General features: G+C 36.6%; 1 long non-coding RNA gene across 1 annotated transcript in view; it reads left to right on the top strand.

Annotated features, from left to right (window-relative positions):
- LOC139040418 (uncharacterized) overlaps positions 1 to 15,489 on the top strand; it is an 86,067-nt gene extending 70,578 nt beyond the window's left edge. The window contains exons 2-6 of the long non-coding RNA XR_011494970.1: positions 9,737 to 9,777; positions 13,610 to 13,885; positions 14,258 to 14,444; positions 15,157 to 15,210; positions 15,372 to 15,489. This is a non-coding gene — a long non-coding RNA (uncharacterized lncRNA). The remainder of the gene's footprint in view (positions 1 to 9,736; positions 9,778 to 13,609; positions 13,886 to 14,257; positions 14,445 to 15,156; positions 15,211 to 15,371) is intronic.
- Positions 15,490 to 15,841: the final 352 nt, after the last annotated feature.

Genomic DNA, 15,841 nt, shown 5'->3' with positions numbered 1-15,841 from the left:
TCAAGGGCACAGCCTTGAGATAGTAATGTGTTGTTGAGACCATCTGAATGGTATACATGACTCAACCCAGTTAAAGCCTCTATATAAACTTTTAAGATTCTGGCAAGTGGGTACAGATCTACTCATCTTGTGGACAGCCAAGACAAGCCTCCTATGTAAGTTCCCTTGCTTATTAAAATTGCCATCTACTAATTTGGAATAGTCTGTCTCTTTCTTCAGTTTCTATTTGCCCTCCTTGTATGGGAGCCAGTTTGCAAACCAACAGTATTCGTCACATACACGTGGTGTGAGAAGATGGTAATGATAAAGAGAGGATATTTGCTGGATTTGTATAATGAGTTTAAGCCTACAATGATTATAATTGAGGTGTCGGGTGAAACGAGAGCTCAATGGTGAATTTAAGTTTTAGAAAATGAAAGGCAATTATATTTTGGGGTATCTGAAAGCAGTAACTGTGAAAATACTGAATAGCGATATCAAAATTAAATAACAAGATGTGTGTGAAGGGCCTAGCACAGATAGGGTAATCTGGAAGTGGCTTTTCCTTCCCTTTATCACCACTAAGTGACTGTGGACAATAAGCAAGTCATTAAGCACTCTGAGTTTCATATTCACTTTACGTGTACTTACAACAAAGGGTTTAAACTAGGGGACATTTAACCTACTTCCTAGCTCTTTCATATTATCTTCTTTATATGACAAATACGCTTCCTCCCAGAATAATAATCTACGGCCTCTTATACTTAGCCGTTCATTACTATACATGAAGCTAATTACTAGTGAATCTATTGCTAAATAGCAATGTGTGCATAAGTGAAACACTTCTCATATTACTAATTTGTTTTAAGTTTAGCATATGATATATGATTGATTAGACATAGACAACTAGAGGGCTCAGCATTCTTAGCAGTTGATATTTAATGACCAAACATTGCATGTGATTTTTCAGTTATAACTGTTTCCATAAAATCCTCCAAAAGAGGGAAATTGAAACCACAGAATTCTGGAGTTAGAAGAGGCTATTACAAATTCCGGGCGTGGATCATTTATTTTGGGCATCAGAAAACTGTGGATCTAACAATTTAAATAATATTCCTAAGGTCAAAAAGAGAATAAGGATGAAACTTGATTGCATTCTGATATTTCTTCCACTGCACCATTGATTTAGAACCCAGATAGCTGATTGTTGTTTGGATGAGTGTATCGTGTTTGGGAGGATTCACAATGTACCATGAATATCCTAGGTAAAGGGGATGCAAAGATGAAGGAAGCAAAGCACTTTCATTCAAAAAATGGCCAAATTAGTGAGGGAGGCAGAGAAGTAAACACAGGATAAAATACACCGTGGGAAATACTTGAGAGATAAGTATAACCTTTTACCAAAACCTGAAGAGAGACAATTAACTTGTAAGGTATAAGAACTGTTAATGACGGTTTCCTATTCGACAGAAATTTGAGTTGAGTTTTGAAGTTTTATAGGAACTTTTTTTTTCGGAAAGTTTTATAGAAATCACCAAGATAATAGACTATTGATGTGATAACAGAAGCAGGATCAGAGACGCGCTACATTACTGGATTTGAAGATGAAGGGAGAGGGCCACAAGCCAAGGAATGTAGGCAGCCTCTGGACGCTACAAAAGACAAATGGATTCTTCCATAGAGCTTCCAGAAGGAACCCGCCTGCCAAACCCCTGCTTTTGCCCAGTGAGACCCATGTCAGACTTCCAACCTCCAGAACTGTAAGAGAATAAATTTGTGTTGTTTTAAACCAAAAAAGAAAAAAAACGAGAACAGGAATAAAGGAATGACAGATGGATAGAAGAATGGAAATGAGGCACTCACAAAAACTATATTTTTTTACATGTTATTAATACTAAGATCTACTTTTCACTTATCTTCTAGATCTTGATTTATGTTTGTTTCCTAAAAAGCTGTGAATAACTAACAAATACTTACTATAAGATTACTCTTTCAAAATATAAACATAATTTTTAAAAGTCAAGCTTTTTTTGCCCTATTACATTAAAAGGAACACTAATGAATTGACTATGGATAATAAGCACATCATTTAACCACTCCGGAGTTGCATATGCACTTTCCCAGTACTTCCCACAGAGTTTAAACTAGATGACCTTTAACCTTCATATTATCTTCTTTATATGACAAATACTGGAGAAAAAAAATGTGCTGGTAATTTGCCTCAGGTCAATTCCTTGGTCTTCTCTGCGCTGCTCTAAGTTCTGGGAATCTGACCCCCACACACTGCATCGCCTCGACTACCTTGCTTCATGTTTCTAAGAGTACACACATTGGGAGGCTCTGGCAGGACATCACATGGTATGAGGAGAAAACAGAATACCTCTTGTCCATTCCCACTTTACTTTGGCTGGAGTTCCTCCACATCTGTATCTCCCCCAGAGCAGCCTTTCCTCGGTTCTCGCTGACTTTCAGTAACATCTTCCCTGGTCCCTTCAGCCTTAGAGGTGGCTATGGTTTATTGTTGGAGCTTGTCCTAGGTACTTTGCCATCCCATGCTTGTTTGCCTAACCCTGCCCACACGTCTCCTACATTAAATTCTCTTCATTTCTCTCATGTGTTTCTTGATAAGACTCTGCCAAGAGCATAAATATGTTAGAATGCACATTCATGGAATAGTTTAGAAGTCATTAACAATGTACAACGGAGTGATTATGATATTAACATACAATCATTTGTGGTGTTGTCCTCCAAGTTTTTCCCTATAAGCATCCATGTATTCTAAGTCTTGGTCAGAATGTTCTAGGCCTGGCCTGGCCTTTTCTTTTATCTTGGTGGTAACTGCCATTCATTGTTCTGACTACAATGATCAATGATCCTTTGGTCTTTTCCAAAGTAGCACATCACTTCCACATTTAATACTGTGGTTAGAGCCTTTCACTCTTGCTTAAGCTGGGAGCCTGTATTTGTGGTTAGTTAGTAGTTTCAGCTCATTTACTGAATTTCTCTTACGAGTAAAAACAAAGCAACAACAACAAGAATACTTAAACTCAAAATATACCATCTTATCATCTGTAGACTTGGGTGCTGGTAGGAAATTATTTTGCATAATGACCTGAGTTGTGTCACTTAGAAGGGTTACCAGAAAGCACTCCTGATGTACACCACTACTTACGACAAAACCTTTCATACACAGTAGGTTAAACTGTTTTACCTAGGAATTAGTATGTATAAATATTTCAGAGTTAAAGTTTTCAATTTTTTTTTCAAAAACAAGTATCAATTATTTTAAAAATGAGATTATTTGACATATTAGTTTCCTAGGGCTGCCATAAGAAATTATCATCCCCTAGGTGGCTTTAAACAACAGCAATTTATTCTCCAACAGATGTGAGGGCCAGAAGCCAAAATCAAGGGTGGGCTCCTTCTGGAGGCCCTGAAGGAAAAATTGTTTCATGCCTCTCTCCTAGCTTCTGGTGACAGGCAGCAATCTGGCATTCCTTGGCTTGTAGCTGCGTAACTCCAGTCTCTGCCTCCGTCTTCACATGGCTTTCCCCCATTTGCATCTCTGTGTCTCAGTTCTTACTCTCCTTTCTCTCATAAAGAAATCAGTAATTCCACTTAGATCTAAGCTAAATCCAGGGTAATCTGACATCAAGCTCCTTAACTTAATTCGTCTACAAAGACCCTATTTTCAAATAAGGTCACATTCACAGGAAATGGGGGTAGGACTTGAATATATTATTTTGGAGGGACACCATTCAAACCACTACATTTGTTTATGTTGTATGTGGTTGTATGTTGGAGCTTCTTCTGCACTCTTACTACTACAAAGAATTGAGCCTACGAAATGATAACCAGATTTGATTATGCCATGAGACTATTTTCTGAGTATTCTAAAAGCTTTCTCTTAGTAGAGCAGATTTTTGCCTCGATGCATGAACATCTGCTGATGTCTCATAAACTAATTTGTACTCTTACAATGGAAAATGATCATGAACTCAGACAGGTGGCTTTTATTGTGGGAAAAGATTCAGAACTCCCTAAGTTTCCCTTTAAGACCCCAGTGATGCTGAAGGATATCACAGTCTGTCGTTAGATTGACATATTGTCTTAGAACAACACTGTGTTTGCCAGTTATGGGTTCTAAGGTCATTCGTTTTTATATGTTTTCTTTCTTCTGTGTTTCCAGGTTATCAATCTTCTAGATTCAGGAGCAATCTATTTCTATTAGAGCACAATTCAATTTCTCTTGACCTCATAGTTACATCTACCATTATCTGATCTGTATCTCAATAAATGAGTTTATCAATGACTGTCCATAACACTCTTCTGTTGCTTATGTCTCTTAGGAAATGAACACAAGAAGACAAAATAAAACAAAATTTAATGTAACAAGCATTTATTGTGTGCCTAATGTGCGATAATTGTGGGAAATGTAACAAAATTTAGTATCTGTAGAAAATAAAACACTCACTGATCTAAGAATCAGGAAAACTAAGCATTAATCATCTGTGTGACTGAGCAAATCACTACACCTCACTGCATCACAAGTTTTCTTAATTGTAAAATGATGGGTTTGTATTAGATCATTTCTAGAGTCCCTTTTAGCTTTTGATAGTTTATGGTCAGATGCTAACAAGTATGCTAGAAATAGAACACATAGAAAATATTCATCTGAGACTTCTGACTCTATCACTGGAAATGAATATTTTCTTAGTTGTGACTTTCACAGTATTACTCTATCCTCATTGATATTTAAGTCCACCTGAGCCTAGCTTATCATTTCAAAACATTATATCATTAGAGGGGCTGGATTTGACTCTATTGACAATCAAAGGACAAATGCCAGCTCCTCTGGAATGTATTGTGCAAAATACATGGCAATAAAGAAGAATTGCTTCAGGCACTCTATACTGTTCCACATTGTGAACATCAGATGTGTTTCATATACAGAATATGATGTTCAACATTTTCATGCATATTTTTGCAGATTCTCTCCACTTAATTGAGTTGTAATTCACATAGAAAGTAAATTTTTTGTTTGTTTTAGAATTTGCTATAATTCTTGATTACACATTTGAATAAATCCAAAAGGCCATTTTTTTAGATTTGCTTACAATAAGCCATTCGTGACTAAGCAGTTTACATCATTGGAAGGAATCAAGAGTAGAAACAGATAACTAGAAATACACTATCCTTCAAAACTGAGACCATAACTTTCCTTCCAGATCTTCCTTGAACGGCTAGCTGGTACCAAGTCATACTTTAGCAGCTAGAAATGTGCTTGGGGGATGTCATTGTTTTATTTAGTTTAAATAATAAACAGTATCTAGATAAGTAAATTGTTAATGTTGAATTTAACAAAACATTTTTGTGTACAATGCTGTCCTAGGTTCTATAAGGTATACAAACATGGCACATTCCTGGCCTCCCAGGATTATAATATAGTAGCTTAAATAAAAGGTTAACTGTATATAGGCAATAGTCACACAAATATTATCTGCAAAATAGGAAGAAATAAAGTTTGGACAGCCTTAAAGAAAGAAGAGATGAATAATGGGAAGATATTCAGAAAAAAATATATGGGAAAGGTGACAGATGTTCTGGGCCTTGAAAAATGAGTAGATTTCAACAGACAGCAATGAGAAGAGGTATGACCTTGAAGTAGCTGAAGTAAGACAGATGGAATGTGTACTGAAAAATAAAACCTAAAAGATAGATTGGGATTAACAAATAGATGGCCTTGAATGCCACGCTAAGCTTGAGAAAATTACTTTTGGAGCATGTTGGAAGTTAAGCTGATACAGAGGCAAAAAGACTAATGGTTTGTACTACTGCAAATAGAAAAGAGAAGATAAATTGAAGAAGAAAATACTGCAGACATAAAGTCAGGAAGAACTAAAATTTGCAGTTGTACACCTTGTCATACACATTTGTATAATAATACTTTTACTCTATTATTTCTTCAAATAATGTTTGTATCACTAAGTGCTTAATAAGCACTCATTAGGATTAGTAAGTCAGACATAAATGATATGCAAATCACAAGTTTTCACGTGCACTGCATAAATACAATTTTCCCTGTAAGTGTTCTAGATACTTTCTGTACCTTTTTTCTTTAGAAGAAGCTTGTCTTTTCCTATCATTGTTATTTAGCCTTTCTTTTGTCTGATAGTTTTCCCAGGTGTGTGTCATTTCTCGAGGCATCTCTGTCTGAGAGTTCAGGAAGTGAGGGAGCCTTTGTAGTGATGTCCCTTTTCTTCCCTCAGAACTTACGTTCTGCATCTTGGGTCATCATCCAGGGTATCAGTTGCATCGCTGCAGCTGTATTTCCTTATTTTCTCTCTTGACAGTGTTCTCAAGGTTGACAAATGGTCCCACCTTGGTGTGAAAGTGAAGTATTTATTCCGAAGCTATATATAAGTTTATGAAATCATCACTTGCTACAATGACTGAAGTAGGAAACAAGGGTTATTACCTCAACAAATTTGAGACCAATACTTTTAAGATTTCTTTCTCAGGCTCTATTTTATTCTTGCATAATCCTTCATTGTTACTGGTTAGTCTAGCTTTAACCCTGAGGATTTCTTGCTGTGGATATATTGGAAACAACTCACACAGAATTATTAACGTGTTAAGTATTCTCAGACTTAAGATTACCCTTCTTCTCTTTTTCCCTTTCAGTGTTCTGTTTGATAAAATACCAACACCCCCAAAAGTGGTACCTAAACTGGAATCATTTATTAATAACACTGAAATTGCCTGTTAAGTTTAAAAGGCACCTTTTGGTAAAAATCCATTTACAAAGCACAGATTAGGGTTAAGGTTATAGCGGGGTCTCTTGTTTCCTTACCCTGAGATTGAAAAACTACAGTTCAAGGCTGACCTGACTTACCCATTCCGTTGTAGGCCAAAGAGCCTATAGATAGTCAAAGTGTAACAAGTCTCCTTCAGTGGGGAAGTCCTGTCTGGTCTCAGTAATACAAAGAAACAGGAAGTTCAAGGGAATTCCAAAGGGAGAGAACAGAACTCCTGCTGTACCATAGAACAGATCAAAGAGATAGAAGCTGAGTTCTTGCTCTAAAAGAACCACAAACCCAGTAAAAATAAGTCCCTATATGTGTCATGCTCAAAACAATAAGATGGGTTACTTCCCCACGGAGTAAGGATATGGAGTGAAGATGTAGCAGCTCCTTCCCAGACACTTTCCCCATATGAAGAGAAGGTGAAGCCTCATCTTCTACGAGCTAAAACGCGGCAAACATGTTCATTCTTACACAGTTAAATATCAGTTGACAATTAAAATTTTCATTCAAAAATTGAATAAAAGGAGGTATACTCAACTGATAATATGTTTGGAGACACAGTGTTGGAGGAGAATTTCCAAAAATTTCTCATGTTACTACATACCTCAGTATTAATGGCCAATTTGTTTCAGCCTATCTTTTCAAAACCGACTGTCTGAGCAAATTACTTTGGAAAGACGGAGAGAGACAATGATCCTCTCTGGCTCACATCTACTTAAATTCCAGGGTGGTGAAGATAGAAATGTCTCCCTCCTGTGGAGACATTGCAGACTGTAAACACAGAGATGGCTCCCTTTTCTCTCCAGAGCAGAGTTGCTTACATTCTAGGTGATAAAATCATCTCTCTCTCCCAGACAATTTGCCAGCAGCCCCTACATAAGATCAGGGCTTTCTCATATTTCTAGCATTTCTAGTTTCGATAGTACACTCCCACTGCAGGTGCGTACAAGATCTTGCTTTCACTGCACTGCCCTGCGGGAACTGGGCTTGAGGAACAAGCACCAAGATGATAGCCTGGCCAGCGCTATTGCTAGTAATAAACTGTCCCTTGTCTCTGACCCAGAGGCCTCAGGTCTCTCTGCCGGTAACTATGAACCTACGGGAGACTAACTTGCTGGCTTTGGAGTCAGGTAAACTCAGACCCTTTAGAGCTCCTGGCATGACAGTTTAATAGATTTCTCTTCTACAATTTATGGAAAAGAAGAAAATATTACTTTGAAAATTAAAAAAATGAAGATAATGCTTATTGAAGGCATACACATTATATTATTTAATCTTCACAATGACTTCTACACTATGCCTGTGAAGGTGGGGAATTTCTCTGTATTATTCTCCGCATTTTCTCTAGTGTCTAGCACAAAGTCTGGCACAAAACAGATGCTCAATCAGTATTTGCTACATGAAAGAATGCATGAATAAATATAAAAGATTAAGTGTGTTTTTACAGATGGTAGATTGCTGTTCAGAGGGGAAACACAATTTTCCTTGAGCCACATAGCTAATAATTAGCAGCCCTGGAACTGATGTCCAAATCAAGGAGATTGCATAGCCCCTAGTGTTTGCACAGTTAGGTCTGAACAATGTCTCAGCTGATGCTGATATCCACTCATTGCATAGAAGTTTCTTTAACAGTAAACGGAATCAAATAACTATATACTGAACTACAATTACAACAAATAACGAAATATAAAATGAATTAAAATTATTTTCACTAGGAACATGCATTCTTTACAGCCTACATGCTGAAATCAGTTACTTCACACCTGCACCTTGATATTGTTTGTACTGAGTATATGTAATTACATGTAACTATTTTAGGTAGTACGTCTATTAGATTATTCAACACACAGAAAAAATAACATCCCCTTAACTCACACAAAGTATTCAAAGTATTTCTTATTTTACATAGATTAACCAGGAATTTCCCTGTGGTATTCATTTATAAGATACTAAGTTCTTTTTTAGAAAGATTCAGAGCTTACATGTAGCCATTATTTAAATAACCCTCAAATCACAATTGAATATGCAATGCATTCACGAATTTTTTATGAAAAGAGAGTCACTCTAATCAGTTGTACTCATAATACTATTTCATGATAAAAGACTGGAAGTCTCCATTATTTAAGTTGGTAAAAAGAAGTTAAAGCAGTTTGTCTGTGAACCATTTCTCTCGCAATTACTGGGACCCTCTGGGGAAAGAAGGTACACGGTCTAGTGTAATCTCCCTGTGAACATTCTGATAGCTGGACTGCCTAGTAAGTGGAGTAATGATATCTAATAGGAGAATACTTCTTTATGGAATGCCCTTAGCAGGGTGGCACTAATTTAGGCTGCTTATGGTAAACAAACCCGGAACCTATGGTGCAATGAGTCATAGCTACCAGGAGAATGTCACGTAAGTTATACAATTATAGTTTATATTAATAACCTAAATGCCTCCCACTGTGTGAGGCATATGTCTGAAGCTAGTGAAGAATGAAAATACATGGATCTTCCCTCCACATCTGAGACCTCTCTCTATGTTGCCTGAGCTTCTCAAATGCTTATATCCTTGAAGTTCCTAGTGAAGCTTGGTAACGGGTAAGACTCTGCTTTGTGTGATTCTTATTTGACAGTCTTGTCCCTTGTGTTAGTGCCTAAGGCTACATTTATTTTTCTTCCTTTTTAAGTTAGAGTAATAAGAATTGAATGATAAATATATTGTTTACCAAAATACATTGTGTGACTAGATGATTCCATTCCCAGAACTTGCAGAAAATACTGCCAAGTATCGACTAACCAATGGCTTTAACAAGTATTACTTGGTTGTATACTTAGACTATTCAAAATTACACAGCCTCCTGTAAGTTCTACTGGCTGTTTGTATTGTGTCTCACTTTTTTGCTATTGATCCAGAAGTATCTCTGAAACATTTCTGTACAACAATGACTCTTCTGACCTCCTCTTTACAGAGATCAACCAAGCTGTCATGGACTGACAGTGCTACTTGGCGGTAAGAACAGAAATGTTTCTTAATCCAGTGTCACGTCTCTATTACACCTGTCTTCTCCCTTTTGTTCTTCTTCAGGCAGATTTTATTTATCAACGCAGGTTTTTTCTTATCAAAAATTTCTCCCTGTTCTGAAGATGAAAGTAACATAATGATGCATATGAAAGCATGCTTTGTAAACAAGTGTGGGTGGCTTTCAAACTGAGAAATATAAATTGTTTCCAAACTATAGTCTCTGAGAGGTCAGAGAGAGGTTTCTCCTTCTCACTGCCAAATACCTGGAATGATGTAAATTTGGTTCATTTTCTCTCTCTCTCTCTCTCTCTCCCCTCTCTGTCTCTCCTCTCTCTGTTTCCCTCACTCTCTCTCATCTATCTGATAAATGTTTACAAAGGAGTGAAACAGATTTGTTTTTAAAAAAGTATGATTTCCTAACCACAAAGATATTTTAAAAACATTAATAAAACAAGAAAATTCCAGAATTTTCACTATAACACTCACGTGCCTTCTATGTGTTTTGTAAATAGTGGTTTGTAGCACATTGTTAAACCATTGGGTAAAAGTATGCTTACTGAGTGTATCAGTTAAAATGAAATGGGAGATTAATTTTTATTTGTGTGTTACTGTAATATATTCAGTTAATGTGGTTTCATCCCATATGGATATCCAGAGAGATACTGTAAATATAAGAAACTATATGGTGTTAAGTCCTTTTGATGAAGGAAATGAATAGAAAATTAAACATTGGTAAATAAATGACTATAATTTGACAAGGCACATAAACTGCTATGCCCAGGCTCAGGAAAAGCAGGTTTCACCAAGTTTAAATGTCACAAAATAGTGAGGCCATTGCCTTGCAAAATCCCCTAACAGGAATACCAGTGCTGCAATTATGTCTGAACCCTAAATTACTTGAGAAATATTTAGAGGCTCTGCCATACTAAGTGTAATGGGATAATACTCTCATTAAGTGCTAGTCAATTATCACGAGTAAGTCAGAATCATTTTAGAACCCAAAGTAGTTGGTTGGATAATTCATTTCCAAGAGCCCACTGTGGCATAATCCTGCTGCAGCCATCTGTATCGTAAGATAAGTTGATTCCCAGGTTTATTACTGAAACACCATGGCAATGTCAGTAAATTTGCCAGAGTGATTTCCCTGTGGTCACACATTCATTTAACCAAACAAACGGCTGTGCCTGCAGTAGGTAGCAGATGCTGTCGGCTGCAGGATACAACATCATCTGAAGCATCTTTTCTCGGGTCGCAACTGAGAGGAAGTGGCAATGTGAAAACAGCCAAGTGATTTAAGCTTTACAAGGACCACATTTTGTTCCTTAAATTCTCTTGTGATTCCCACTATATCACATCCCCAGATTTCCCCTGAATAGTGGTAAGTTCCTGTTGCTATCCATTTGGAGTGGTTCTTAGTAGCATTGAATAATTCAGATATAATGCTAGGGTTTTCAAAAGGCTTACTTGCTACCAATACATGCCAAAGGTAGCTCTCACACCCTCCCTAATTCTTCTCTGTCCCAATAGAACAAAGCACATTCCACATATTAAATGTCTATCTCTGGAGGATTGCTTTCTGAGTTAGCTGAAAGCTCTCGGTTATGTCTAGTGTCATGAGCCTCTTACTATATTTTTATTTATTTGTCTATTCACTATCACCATCTCCAGCTCCTGGTATTCTTACTTTCAAAGAAAGAAACTTGAGGCAGATATTGGGTGTCGGTTCCTACAACGCCCAAAACAATAATCTTTTTGTCTGAATATAAACGCTAAAAAGCATGTCATGCAGCTAGGAGTGGCTCAGGGAGGCAGTTCTTTCCAAGCACCCTTAATCAGACAAGGCAGAGTTGCCCTACCCCTGCCACTTCCTTTTTGCCTGGAATCTCAGACATAGTCACATGGCAGCAGCCATTTTGTGACCATGAGGGAAGGGGAAAGAGAAATCCAGGGTCCCAGAACCAATATCAGCAGACATCTGCCTTCAGATTTCTGCTGTTTTAGGAAAAAGTCCCTATTTTCAAATGAACATAAATTTAACTGTTATTCACAATCAAAAGCATTCTTAAATAAAAGAAATTATTCTTGCACAGAGAAACTCATAAATTTACTGGTAAACTCTCTTATTTCTCAACAAATGATTAGTTGTGCTTTTAGTCTCTTTTTATGAGGTCTGTATGGGAAAAAAAGATGGTCTTCTACAATATAATGTGAAGAAACTATGTTTATCTGATACACCCTGATACCACAGTAAAAATATTACTCCTTTCTGAGTGATACCTGCAAGAGCGGCAAGGGGCCTGTCATTTGCATTCATCACTAACATTGCCCCAATCTGGCTGTGACAGAATGACTCTTAACAGCTTAAAGTAATAAGACCATTATATTATCAAATTAACATGAGTATCTTTTACATGTTCTTTTAGGGGGAAAATATATCTGCTTATGTTTAAGTATGCATGAGGAACCTACTTCTATTTGCTGATTCATTTATGTTTTCTATTTATACTTTTGTCATTATTTATTCCATGTCTTAATTTTAAATCCAAAATAAATTCTTAGAAAATTTCTTTCTGAGAAGAGGCAGATTTTGATTTCTCTTCTATTCCCTCAATCTGGAATGCTTTCTTTCCTTGGCTTTGCGTCCCCAGGGTTCCTAACAGTTGCTTATGCTTCTTGTTTTTCCTTCTCTGATTCCCTCACCGGATCCCCTTCTGTGGGGATGATCTTCAGAACATCCTCCTTGACTATCTTTTCTTATCATGTGGCATGTTCTTCTGGAATTATTGTGCTCATTTGCATGCCTTAATTATGTAACATAATGGTTATGTTCACTGAGTTCACATCTCCAGGTCAGAGCTCTCTCCTGAGATCAGTATGTGCAATGGTGAACTGATCAACTTGCTTTCTGTAGGGGGAAAGGCATAATTTGTAGCATTTGCTAATTTCTGTGGAATAAATACTCCCTCTACAGCCAACTTCAAGCTACCAATGCTTTAACAACTAGCTTACAAAGTTCCTGAATATTAACAATTGGCTTTGGCTCCAGTGCACCAGAGAACCTATCAGATGTCACTACTTGTCTGTTGTGGAATTTCAAAATCAATATGCCCCAAACTAACTCCCCTTATCTTCTCTCCCAGCCATCTCCTTCTCAGTGATTAATACTACTACTTATTTATTTGCTTAAATCAGAGTTCCGGATACCATCCCTGATTTGTTCCTCACCACTATCCTCCATATCTGACCAATAATCAAAACTGTTATTACTTCTTTGTCTTTAATATCTCTCAAAATACTCCAGAGGCACTACCTAAATCTGGATCATTGTTGTCTCTCACTTGGATGACTACAATAGCCTCCTAATTGTTCTCTTTCCTTTTGGCCCACTTGATTCTGCTTCTAACTGATATTCCATACGGTGACCAGTGGGAACTTTCTATCATATAAGACTAATGATGTCACCTTCTTGTTTATAGCCCTTCATTGGTTTTCTCATACAACTTGGATAAAGTTACAAATCCCTCAGGATAATATAAGGGCCTTCAGGGGCTGATACCTTCTAATCTACCAAGTATCATAACCTACCCCACAGACTACAACCAATATCATATAGTCAGATGAAATTAATTATGCTTCATCTGTTGATTCCAAACCTTTACTCATGCTCTTTCTCTTAAAAGACTAATACTATCAATAGTAAAGCCAATATTTTAAGTGTTTAACATAATATGTAACAGGCTTTATTTTAATTTACTTACCAATATTTTTGTTTAATCCTCATCACCAACCTAGTGATGCTTTGTTTTGTTTTGTTTTTTAGGGGCAGAGTGGTCAACCAACTTTTTCAAGATTACACAGCTAATAAGTGTGGGCGCTGTACCCTATTGTTTCTCAACGCCTCAGCCCTCCAACTCTTCATCATCATTACAACTTCTGCTGGAATCTGCCATTTTCAAAGACTCAGTCTAAGTAGAGAATGAGAGTCGAGAAAGTATGAACTTCTGCTGCACACAGTGGTTTCAAGACATTTGCTACTGAAGGCTGCGGAAAATGGGAAAGGGAGTGACAGCTGAAAGGAAACATGGGGTGAAGAATGGTAAATTTAGTGAGAATAGAATAAGTCATACTAGAGTAAAAATCTTGAAATTTTCATGGCTGAAATACAACAAATATTTATATTTATCATACATAGGTGTTTATTATATATGCATATAATAATGCTATAAATATTTTATATAATATACATATATAAAATATTTATATAAATATATAATGTAATACTTATACATTAGATAACATACTTATTTATATTTATTATCATCTGAGGTTCTGGTTACAGAGTCCACAGAGACCCAGGCTGACAGGCTTTTACTTTTTTGTAGCTGCACTACCTGTTACAGAATGTTTGGCAAGGCAGAAGGGAAATAAAGGAATAAAATAGCACAAATGTCTTTCATTTGAATACTAGGTGAATGGACATTGCTAATCTTAAACTAAGCAAATTCTTCTTCTGGAAGATGAGCACAGTACCAGCAGGACATTCTTTGGACAGTACGCAGGAAGAGGTGGAGAAGACGGATTAGGAGCTTGAAGACGTATCAAATAGGGGTTACAGATTTGTGAGTTTTGGAACTGAGACAACTCAAGCTATAAATGTGAGTATGCCAAAAAAAAAGAATGTAAATGAGAAGAATTGAGATCAGTCTTCTGGGAAAACAAAGCCTTGTAAGAAACACAGGGAAAAGAGAAAGTAGCAAAAGAGACAAAGGAGGTAGGTGGTCAAGGAAGAAGGTGTGAGTCAGAGGAAGTGGATTTGGAAAGAAGAGAGGTTTGAAAATGTTCATAGCCAAAAACAGCAGATAATGCCGAAAGGTCTAGAAAAGTGAGGCCATTAGAGTTGGTATTTTACAGGTGGCCTTGGCAAGAGTAGTTTTGGTTTCTTTCCAGTAGTGAAGACAGCCAAGAGGCCCACATAGGAGTAGAGACCTTGGAAGCCAAACCAGTGAGAGTAAAATATTCTCTTAAGATTTCGGAAATGAGTGAACACAAAAATGGAGGAGTCATAAGGGAAGAAAAGCCTCTTTGTATAGTCTAAGGGAAGTTATAGTATTATTTTATGAAAGAGAAAGGAGTTACTGGGAAAGGAAAAATGAAAACCTCTATCATGAACAGGAGAAAACCTCTATCATAGGAGAGGACACTTCCACTTTGAAAGATCAAAGATAATGTCCTTTCAACATGCTTTGAAAGCAATTAGTTTAGATATGATAGAGTTTTTTTTTTTTTTTTTTTTGCTTTAAACGTGTTTAAGGTTTAGAAGGCTTGATTATACGTCAAATTTACATCTATTCTGTATCTTTCTTATAGAAGCCTCTTTGTGTATTTGACATGGATAAGACAATCTTCATCATTAGAAAACAGGTAATGATTTGCATTTTTCATTGTATATTCACATTATTTTCCTTTCAAGCAGTCATTACAGGGCTATGGATTTCTCTCTGGGTTCATTTATCATGGGAAAATTTTTAAAAATACTCAATTTGCACACTTTTCTCTCTTTAATTCTTTTCTTCATAAACCAGTGGGTTATATATGCCATCATATTTTATTGCCTGGAGTAGCTGCTGAACAAGAAAATATATTATTTGCACTCCTGCACCTGAAGATGAAATTGACCACTTCAGCATAATTTTGTCTGAGGTAAAACCAAGAATTTTTTTTTCTTTATAGACATACTCATTATTTTATTTTCCACAAAGCAAATCCATTTAATTTCGTAATTAAAACACTACATAAGGAGTCAGTTCAGTTCTGTCTTTGGCTATGTGGAATATTGGCTCTAGTCTTGTTTTGCAAATAACCGGTGACTATCCCTCATCAGTTATGAACTGTTTTCTTTCATCATTAACATGAAACTGACACTGGTTATTTATTTTATCCTATATGAGTGTTTAGAGGATGGATGTGAATGTGACTCTTTGTTCTTTTTAGAAAATATATTGGGCATTGACATTCTACAAACAACATTAGCTAGCATTTACTTTCTCCAGAA

Source organism: Equus asinus, chromosome 17 (genome assembly GCF_041296235.1).
Source record: "Equus asinus isolate D_3611 breed Donkey chromosome 17, EquAss-T2T_v2, whole genome shotgun sequence".
Classification (NCBI taxonomy): Eukaryota; Metazoa; Chordata; class Mammalia; order Perissodactyla; family Equidae; genus Equus; species Equus asinus.
Note: the sequence above shows the minus strand (reverse complement) of the source record. Positions and strands in the feature narration are given on the sequence as shown.